We start from the raw sequence: 8928 nt of genomic DNA, 5'->3' as shown, positions 1-8928 counted from the left end.
TGTATAGAAGACTATAAAAAGTTAAAAAGACAGAATTTTCAAGACTTCTTCACAGAATCATAGAATGGTTTGAGTTAGAAGGGACCTTAAAGATCCTCTAGTTCCAACCTCCCTGCCATGGGCAGGGACAACTTCCACTATATGAAGTTCCTCGAAGAACCATCCAACATGGCCTGGAACACTTCCAGGGATTTGGCATCCACAACTTCTTAAGGCAACCTCTTCTAGTTCTTCACCACCCTCACAGTTAAGAATTTCTTCATAATATCTAATCTAAACTTGCCCTCTTGTCCTATCACTTGAGGTAAATTAGTTTTTCATTTCTCACTGGACTTCAATGAGAATTGTGGACTTGGTTTTCCTTCCAGTATTTTAGGAAATCTCATGTAAGAGATGAGTTCCATTACTGTTACTTTTTATCTAATTAGGTTTCCTAATGAGCACAATGTCAGTGAAGGACCATATGTTTTGTTTAAGGTCTCTGAAATCTCAGTAAATCCCAGCTAAAAGACCCAGACTGCCAACTGTCAGGATTGTCTCAAGTCCCCTGGCCTATCCAGTATTTTCTTTTCTGTGACCAACATAGTCATAGATTAAAGTGAAGCAAAGACACCTGAACTCACTGTGTGGTGGTATCAGAAGCTTGCATTTAGCACGCCTCTGTTTCTATCTAGAAAAGTTCCTCATGGGAGAAAAAGAAAACTGAAACTGATAAATTTGGCCTTTCACCTGGGAATACTAAAGTCTGTCTGCCTGGGCTATAGCACTCATGCAGAAAATCTGTTTAGAGAACATCCCAAACCAGTCTCATGTGTGCTCTGTGTGGATACATCTTATTACACATATGCAGCTTATGTAACGAATTTGTACTCTGTGCATCTCTCAGTGGATGCACACAGGCCCTGTGCCTCCTTAGTGCATCTCATGCATAATCAGGAGGCAAGCACACTAATTCATGGCTGGGTCCTGAACTGTGCCTGGGAGTTGTTGGTAAAGCCTTATTTCCACTGAGTTAAACCCATAACAAGGATTATTCTAATAATTTTCCAGTAGATAAGAATGAACTCCCATGTCTATATCTATTTCTTGGCTCTATGCAATTTATGGTGCAGACTAAATGCACTTACTTCTGTCCTGGAAATATCTAGAAATAATTTGACAGCTAATAAAATGAATTAACAGCAACAGCACACCCCAATGATCTCTGAAGTTACAAGGTAGGGCAGCAGGTAAACTAATACCAGCTGCAGGAGTAAGGTCCCAGTCTCCTTTTTAAATCAGTAGGTCATACAACTCTTCACCTTTCCCTGTTTCCTTAGATGAATGTGAAAATCACCCAGATTAATTTCCATCTCTTTTTATTCAGAGGTACAGTAACTAAAAAGGAGACCAGATAACTGTATAATACTGTGCCTGAACGTAGTTTCTTAAATGCCTTTCACATTAAAAAACAAACAAGCAAACAAACATACAGAATAGCATGACTATTCAGAAAAGTGTTCCTCAGTGTCCTTCCATTCAGCTTCAAAATAGTTGCAATGGGCTACAACAAAGGGAATGACACATCAATAAACACATTACTTTGGTAAATAGGAGTAAGCCACTAAATCAGCCCTTCTGAAAGTACCTTCTGGAACCAGAAGTACAGGTAGATGAATGTCTTATAACTGAACTTCAAGTTCACTTCAAGTGAAAACCACTGAAAATGCCTTATGAGTGGATTTTGTGAAGTCAGGTGTACACATGTAAACTGCTACCAACTACGAGAAACCTTGTGAAGTACAGAGGTGTTTATAAAACTGGGGTTCTCTGTGGTCCATAAAGCCTTAAAATCAGTAACATCGACACTGAAAATCCACTTGCTTACTAATATTTATTTAATTAAGATGAGGATTATTCATTGTCTGCCTGTACCTGTTGAATTTTTGTGTTAGTAGATCTGAGTGAATATACTTGGATCCAGGAGCTGACTCATCAATGAAGACGCAAGCTGTGGCCAAAATATGGAGGTGCCTAGCTGGATATCAGTTGCTGCATGGTCTGTGTCTTCCTTGGGTCTGCCCTAAAAAGTGTTATGACTGGTGGGAGAAGTTTGGGATTAACACTTTTGGAGCACTTCAAAGGACCCAAGCCCATAAGATACCAGATTTTATCAGCCCTGCTACTCACAGAGCAACGTCTCAAGGCATGGTGTTTTCCTACAGGTAATTTCCAAGCACCTGACAGGCCACACAGCTGACAGAGGGACAGTCTTGCTGGTGTCAGCAGGTGCTGCTAGATGGCATGGACCACCACTAGCTGATAGCCAGGCTGGATGGGGCACAAGAAGCCTGAGGCAGCCACTGAGTTGGTATGTGGGTTGCAGCCTGACAGATATGGCTGTGATCTGCCCCACTCAGGAAAAGAGCAGCACTTAGGCACAACTTCTCTGACAGCAGAGTCTATACCCTGGCTTTTACTTGGAGAACAGTGTCAGGGCCTGGCAGGGGGGAAAGCTGTCCCAGTATCTGTCTCAGAAGACTGAGCCTTAAACAACATGCTGCACTCGAGACCACCCTTTGCCTTGCCCAAGCAGACTGTTTTCAGTTTTCTCCTATTCAGCACAGAGCAGAACCTCAAAGCATGGGACATAACTTTATCCGGGAGTTTTTGAGGCTGCAGTCATGATCATGAGATACCATTTATCAAATGAGTCAACATCCGGAGTTATCACTTAGGCCCTGAGAAAACTTTAGCATTAAAAAGATTTATTCCAGAGAACATATGATTTAGTTTACCGTATGCTGTTTTATCTGATAAAGATAAGTGCAGAGCAGTTGCCAAGAGAAAAGAAGCAAAGAGCCAAAACAATGCAACAAAACTGTTTTCATTTAGTTCACCTTTAAGAAGTTGGCTAAATATCTAGAAAGAATTCCCACATATATTTATCCCAAGCCTGTAAAATCCTTTCTCATCACTACAGAGCCTTTGCAGGATTTGCCCAGGGTTTCTTAGAGTGCTTTCCCTCCATGTACTGTCAAGATTTTAAGTATTCCTAAACAGTTTCAAATTCCAAATGATTAACTGAATAATGAAGCAGTCTCTAATCTCATTTGTGCAAGGTCTAACTCAGACAAAAAGATAATAAAATACAGTGAGATTTATAAACCAAGTGCTTTATGGGATATCACAGAGAAAAATATCAGAAGACTTGGGAACAAAAAGGTTAAAAATTAGATTTAGCTCAAGAGGACTTCCTATAAAGATATGATTTATGAAACAAACAGTAGATTGCAGCTTCATCTAATGCAAAAATATGCCTGTACTGCATGTGCTCTGGTCGAACACAACTGAAAAGAGAAGCAATGCTCTCTTAGGACAGAAAGGATACCCTGGTTTCAGCAGAGGCTTTCCAAACCAAGAACAGCTGAACTGAGTCTGCCTGTGCAAAGCCAGGACTGTAGCGATTAGTGAGTACTACAGATCATGTCAACAGCTAGCAGTGATAATGCTATTCAAAGGTTTTATTTATAAACCCTGCATCCAGTATGGTCCAGTGTTCTCTCAGAGGTTTTGTAAGCAGCCACGCTGAAAAGTAAAGTTCCATTGCAATGGATTATTTTCCTTGTTTTTTGCTTCTAGTCCATTTTCTAGAGTTTTATTTCCCTTTGTCTCACAGAAAAGTGAGATAATCCTTCTAAAAAGAAAAGCCTATAGAATGAGAAATTTTACTTGCTGTCAGTGGCATGTCTACAGTTCAAAAGGACATGTGAAAATCTGACTCTTGAATGTGTTCTGCCAACAAAAAAATTAAGGCACTGGCACAAATGTAATCTGTCATTCCTAAAATCTTCTGTTAAATGTGAAATGGTTTTCCACATTTCCACAACACACAGTATGTGAGACTTAAATTTGTGGTTGTTCTTTTCCTAAGGATGCATTATTTTATAGGGTTTGAACTGATTAAGATGTGAATGATATCCACCAATTGGTGTGAGCTTTAAGATAATTTGCTAGAATTACTGATCATTGAAATCTTACATTACAATTAGAGATCACCAGATCTCATATAATAAAATAGGAAAGTACAATGGTACAGTCCTGGTTTATCTCATTGTAAAGAGTCAATGAAGTTCAGATTTACTCTGGGTCTAAATTTCCATAATTATTAGGTTTCCAAATCTGGGTATCAGTTTGAGCTTTTCCACTTTTCAACATTATAACTTACCATCAGAAACTTTTCTGTTACATTTTCTAAGGGACCAGAAGCCATAACTTCTCATTAACCTGTACTACTGTGACGAGGTGAAAATTTGTTTCATTAAATAACTGAATGACCTGTTTTAAAATGCTAATAATAGTAATATCAGAATAACAGAAAAGTGTCAAGGAATCTATTGCAATATGAGTGCAAAGAGAGACAAGAGACACATGAATGTAACTGTTTGAAAAACGGCCAGCAATGAGACAAAGGAATAAGATCACACTAAAATACCTCAGAACTCTACAGATGACAAACTTTATGGTGAATATTCCATTTTTTTCACCACAGAGCTAACTATGAAATTTGGAAAATAGAACAGACGGCAAAACCGTGCATAATTGACACCAAAGCAAAAAAAAATTACATTTTTCTAAGCAATTTATCAAATTAACAAATGGACATGTGTTTATACAGGTTTGTTTTTATCATCACATACTTTTTAATTAGTAATGGTATGTGCGCTGGTTTTAACATAAGCAGGAAATTAAAGGCCAAATAAGCCACTCCCCTTCCCTGCCCCTCCCAGTAAGGGAGGGACAAAAAAAGGAGATATTATGACAAAAAAAGGAGAGACTATGGGTGGAGATCACAATTTACTGAAAGCACAAAGCAGTGGAACAAGACATGCCCAATAACAGCAGCAGTATTAATAGCAAAAGTATATCAAAAAAAGAGAGAAGGTGTTTTACCCACAGAAAGGTATTCACCACCAGGAAGTAAAGCAAGATGACAGACATTCTCTGCAGGGCAGGTCTGTGTGATTTTCCCAGACAAAAGCAATATGGCAACCATTCCCACGCCGTGCCACATGGTATTCGGGAAAGAAGGCAATATGCCTTTTCTCATGTTTCCCACCCCCCAGCCCAAAATAATGAAAAGCAGTGATAAACAAACCCCCCCTGAAGCTACAGCATCCAAGTAGGGGTTGTGCCACTGCTCTGCCAAGCTCACTCCTGCCCAGCTGCTCACACTGCCACTGCTGACTTCCCTCCGTGCTGTGGGGTCACCCTGCAGGTCACTGCTGCTCTTCCTACTGCTCCACTCAGCTGTGCTCTACTCAGCTCAGCTGGACTCAACTGGGTTGGGGTTGTCCCCTCTGCTGCTGCCAGCTTCCTGCTGGTGCTGTTGTTTGATCGTGTTTTTGCCTCTGTCCCTTTCAGCACTAAAGCTTCGCAGTCGCACTCCAGACAGAACGGGACGGGGGACCAGCAGGACAGCAGAGGGATTGAATCCGCAGCGGTTGATGCTGACACCATCCCAGAGCGAGGCAAAATGGCCAACTTCCAGGGAAAGGCATTGGGCTTTTCCTGACAAAACCACACTTCCAGAGATAAGGTAGGTGGTATAGAATAACAACGTGGTCACAACCCGACAACGCTAAACTCTGCCCCCTCTCTGTAACCAGGACAGTACCTCACCTGCATGATAATCAAAAAGGGAATAATTCAAGCAACTTGATTCTGTATAATTATATTTGTTTCTAAATAATATTAGTAAAAACCTCTTCCCATTTTTTTGCTTCATCCTCTCTGTTGCAATTGAACTTTTTCTCTGGGGTTAACTGGTTCCTTCATATATCCAACAGATTTCAAATGAGTTCACAGTAGCCTAAAGTGCATTATACCTGGCACTGCTAGGGACCATGACAATATGTACAGACTTTGTGAAAAAGAAATTCCCTTTAATCATATCATCCACTCTCCAATAATCACTCTGGCCATTCTTCCACTTCCTCAATTATGTTATTACTAGAGAGTTAATGAAGAGGAGGGGCCTAGCTCAGCTTCTGTACAAAGATATACCCATACAAACATATCAACCCTTTTGTCCTTTGTTCACTTTAATATAATCCCTGTAATTCCACAATGTAGTCAGGACTAAAGGAACTTTCTCTGATCTTTTTATCAGCTATCACTACTTTGACAATAATATCATCCCTAAGCACTAGGAAAGGATTAATTTATGGAGGAACTGGATGTGCTTGCCTAGAAGTGGCTCAGCATTGCCAGGATTGAGGAGTAATAAGGCTACTACAATAAAGTTCATAATAACTAGGAAGAATAAACATATTTTTGTGGAGCAGTGGAATGTATTCATAGTCCAATTATAGTTACAAACATTTTATATATTTTGAAAATTTATTTCCTGTTTACTTCTCTCTGTGTTGTGTTTGTCAAAGTAAGGATTTCAGACACTGTAACACCATTTAAATCTGAAACACACCTGTACATTTACTTTTGACTGTATCATACTCACAATTCACCACAGAGGTTCTCTCAATTTAATCCTGTGTTGGATCTGTCTGGGATGGAGTTTATTTTCTTCATAGCAGCCTGTAATGTGCTGTGTTTTTAATTTGTAACTAAAACAGGGATGATAATACGGCAGCAATTTCTCACCTGTTCTTGCACAACATTGAAGAGTTAGTGTTTATAACTCTTCACCTCAGTGGGTAAATTTGGGATGCACAAGAAGTTGAGAGGTGATGCAACTGGGACGGATGATCCTAACTGACAAAAGGGATATTCCGTGCCATATAACATCTTGCTCAGTAATAAAACAAAGTGGGGGAGATTTTGGCATGGTAGCAATTGCTTGGAGACTGGCTGGGCATCAATCTGCTTGGGGGCAGTAATGAATGATTTGCCTTTGCATCATTTGTTTTGTTTTCTATCTTCTTCCTCTTTCCTTTGCTTTTTTAACTACCTATCTCTATCTGAAACCATGAGTTTTCTTTGTTTTGCTCTTACTATAATTTCTCCTGTCCCACTGGGGAAGGACAGAGGGAGTTCAAACTGTGCTTAGTTGCCTGCTAGAGTTAATCTATAGCAGATCCTTAAAATGTTCATCCCATCTGACTTCAGCTACCAACAGCTATGGTTCAGATACTAAAGCTAATCTAAATAGTTCTTATCACTCCCTCTATAATCTATTGTGAGGTACAGGTCAAGACAGCCAAGAGCTGATTTGCTGTCTGTGTCAGTCTCTCTCCTCCCATTTACCAACGAAGAAACTTGAAATGTACCTCAGGTCCTGACAGCAGTGAACCCACAGGACAAGCTTTGAGTTGGCATGAGCAAACTGTTAGGTATCTGCCTCACTACCTTTTGGATCCCTAGCTTTGGATTGCCTACACAGAAATCTGCACACAGTAATGCTCATGTGTCTTGATGCATGATCAGTGTTTCTTGGACAAGAATCTGAGTCCAAAACTTCATGGAGAACTGTCCCACTTTTGTTGTAGGGTTCAGGCACCAAAACCACAGGATTAAATCAGGTTAAAATCAAATGTTTGAAAACAAAGCCCTTTTGTAACCCAGAGTATTTTCTCACCATGAATCCTTCTCTCCAGCTTTGCTCTCCTGTCCAGGACTTTTCATAGCCACAGCTTTTGCAGAAGCTCCCGTGGGGTTCTGGGTGGGCTCCCTGATGCACACTGGCCACGCAGCTACCCCAAGTCACCCTGTGGGCTCACTGCCTGAACTGCCTGCTGTACCAGGTGCTGGCAGCTTGGACTCCACATGTCCTCCCTTAGCTCTGTATTTGCTGTCAGAAAAGAGGCAATTGCCCCATTTACTCAGTGAATTATGCCTGAATCTCTATGTTAGTCCAAAGCCATGTCATTTTAGGGAAGCATATTATCCTGTACACAGTAAAATGTGAGTGAACAAAGGGAACAGCCCATCCATGAGAATCAGACCTGCTATGCATTTTTTCCTGAGCACAAGTAATAAATTTGATGTGCACAGGAGGCATTTAACTTCCGCTGCATGTGCAGCCCACATGAGAAGGAGACGTTCAAGGGGTTCAGCCAGCACTTCCCAGAACCTGTGCAGTTGCACAGTGCTGGGCTGGCTGCATATGGTAATCCACCACAACGTGCAGGAACAGCACTTCCAAACAAGGCACGCAGCAGTCTGGGATCTTGGGACATGTGACAGAGAGAATGCCCCGGGTCTGCAGATGGAAAGTCTGATAAAACCATCCGCCCTGCAAAGGCTACCAGTCAGCCTAGGCATGTACTACATTTCCACTTCAAAGAAAGATTCAAGGTGAAAAATAAATATGCCCAGGGAATCCCAGACACTTGGTAGGCATTCCCAAGCTGGCATCTGTGGTAGCACAGCTCTCTTGCCAGCACTGCCCATGTTATACTGTTGAAATCTTAGAGAAGTTTGTCTACACGAGGGTCAAACACAGGAGTCACTGCAGTGCAAACAGTAATTTGATAAATGTTATGACAGGAACAATAGAGAGAGGTGTGTTGCCAAGTACAGTTCTGAGTTGCAAAGGGAAGTAATGGAAACATGAGGTAAAGTATTATTTTTGGATATTGGAGAGTGCATAGTATGGAATATTTTGGAATTAATTTCTATTTGTTTGGCGGTTTGTTTGATTGGGATAGATAGCATTTGGATTTTGTTCTGTGTTTTTTCTTCTTACCACATTTTTTGGCTTTTGGACATGAAACATCATGAAAGGAAAATTAGTAGGAAAAATTATTTCCATACTCTCAGAGCTCTGTTTTGCTTCTTAATGTCCCTTTCTTTCCTCGTAAGACTTTGTGACACACCTGTGTTAAAAGCTCAGTGCTGAGCATGGAAGATAAAACAGTCTCCTCTGACTGAACAAGAATGTCTCTTAGATACCACTGCTGGCTCTTTGGATTGAAAGTGTGTGAATAA

The sequence above is a fragment of the Corvus moneduloides genome, chromosome 3, assembly GCF_009650955.1.
Source record: "Corvus moneduloides isolate bCorMon1 chromosome 3, bCorMon1.pri, whole genome shotgun sequence".
NCBI classification, from domain to species: Eukaryota; Metazoa; Chordata; class Aves; order Passeriformes; family Corvidae; genus Corvus; species Corvus moneduloides.
Note: the sequence above shows the minus strand (reverse complement) of the source record.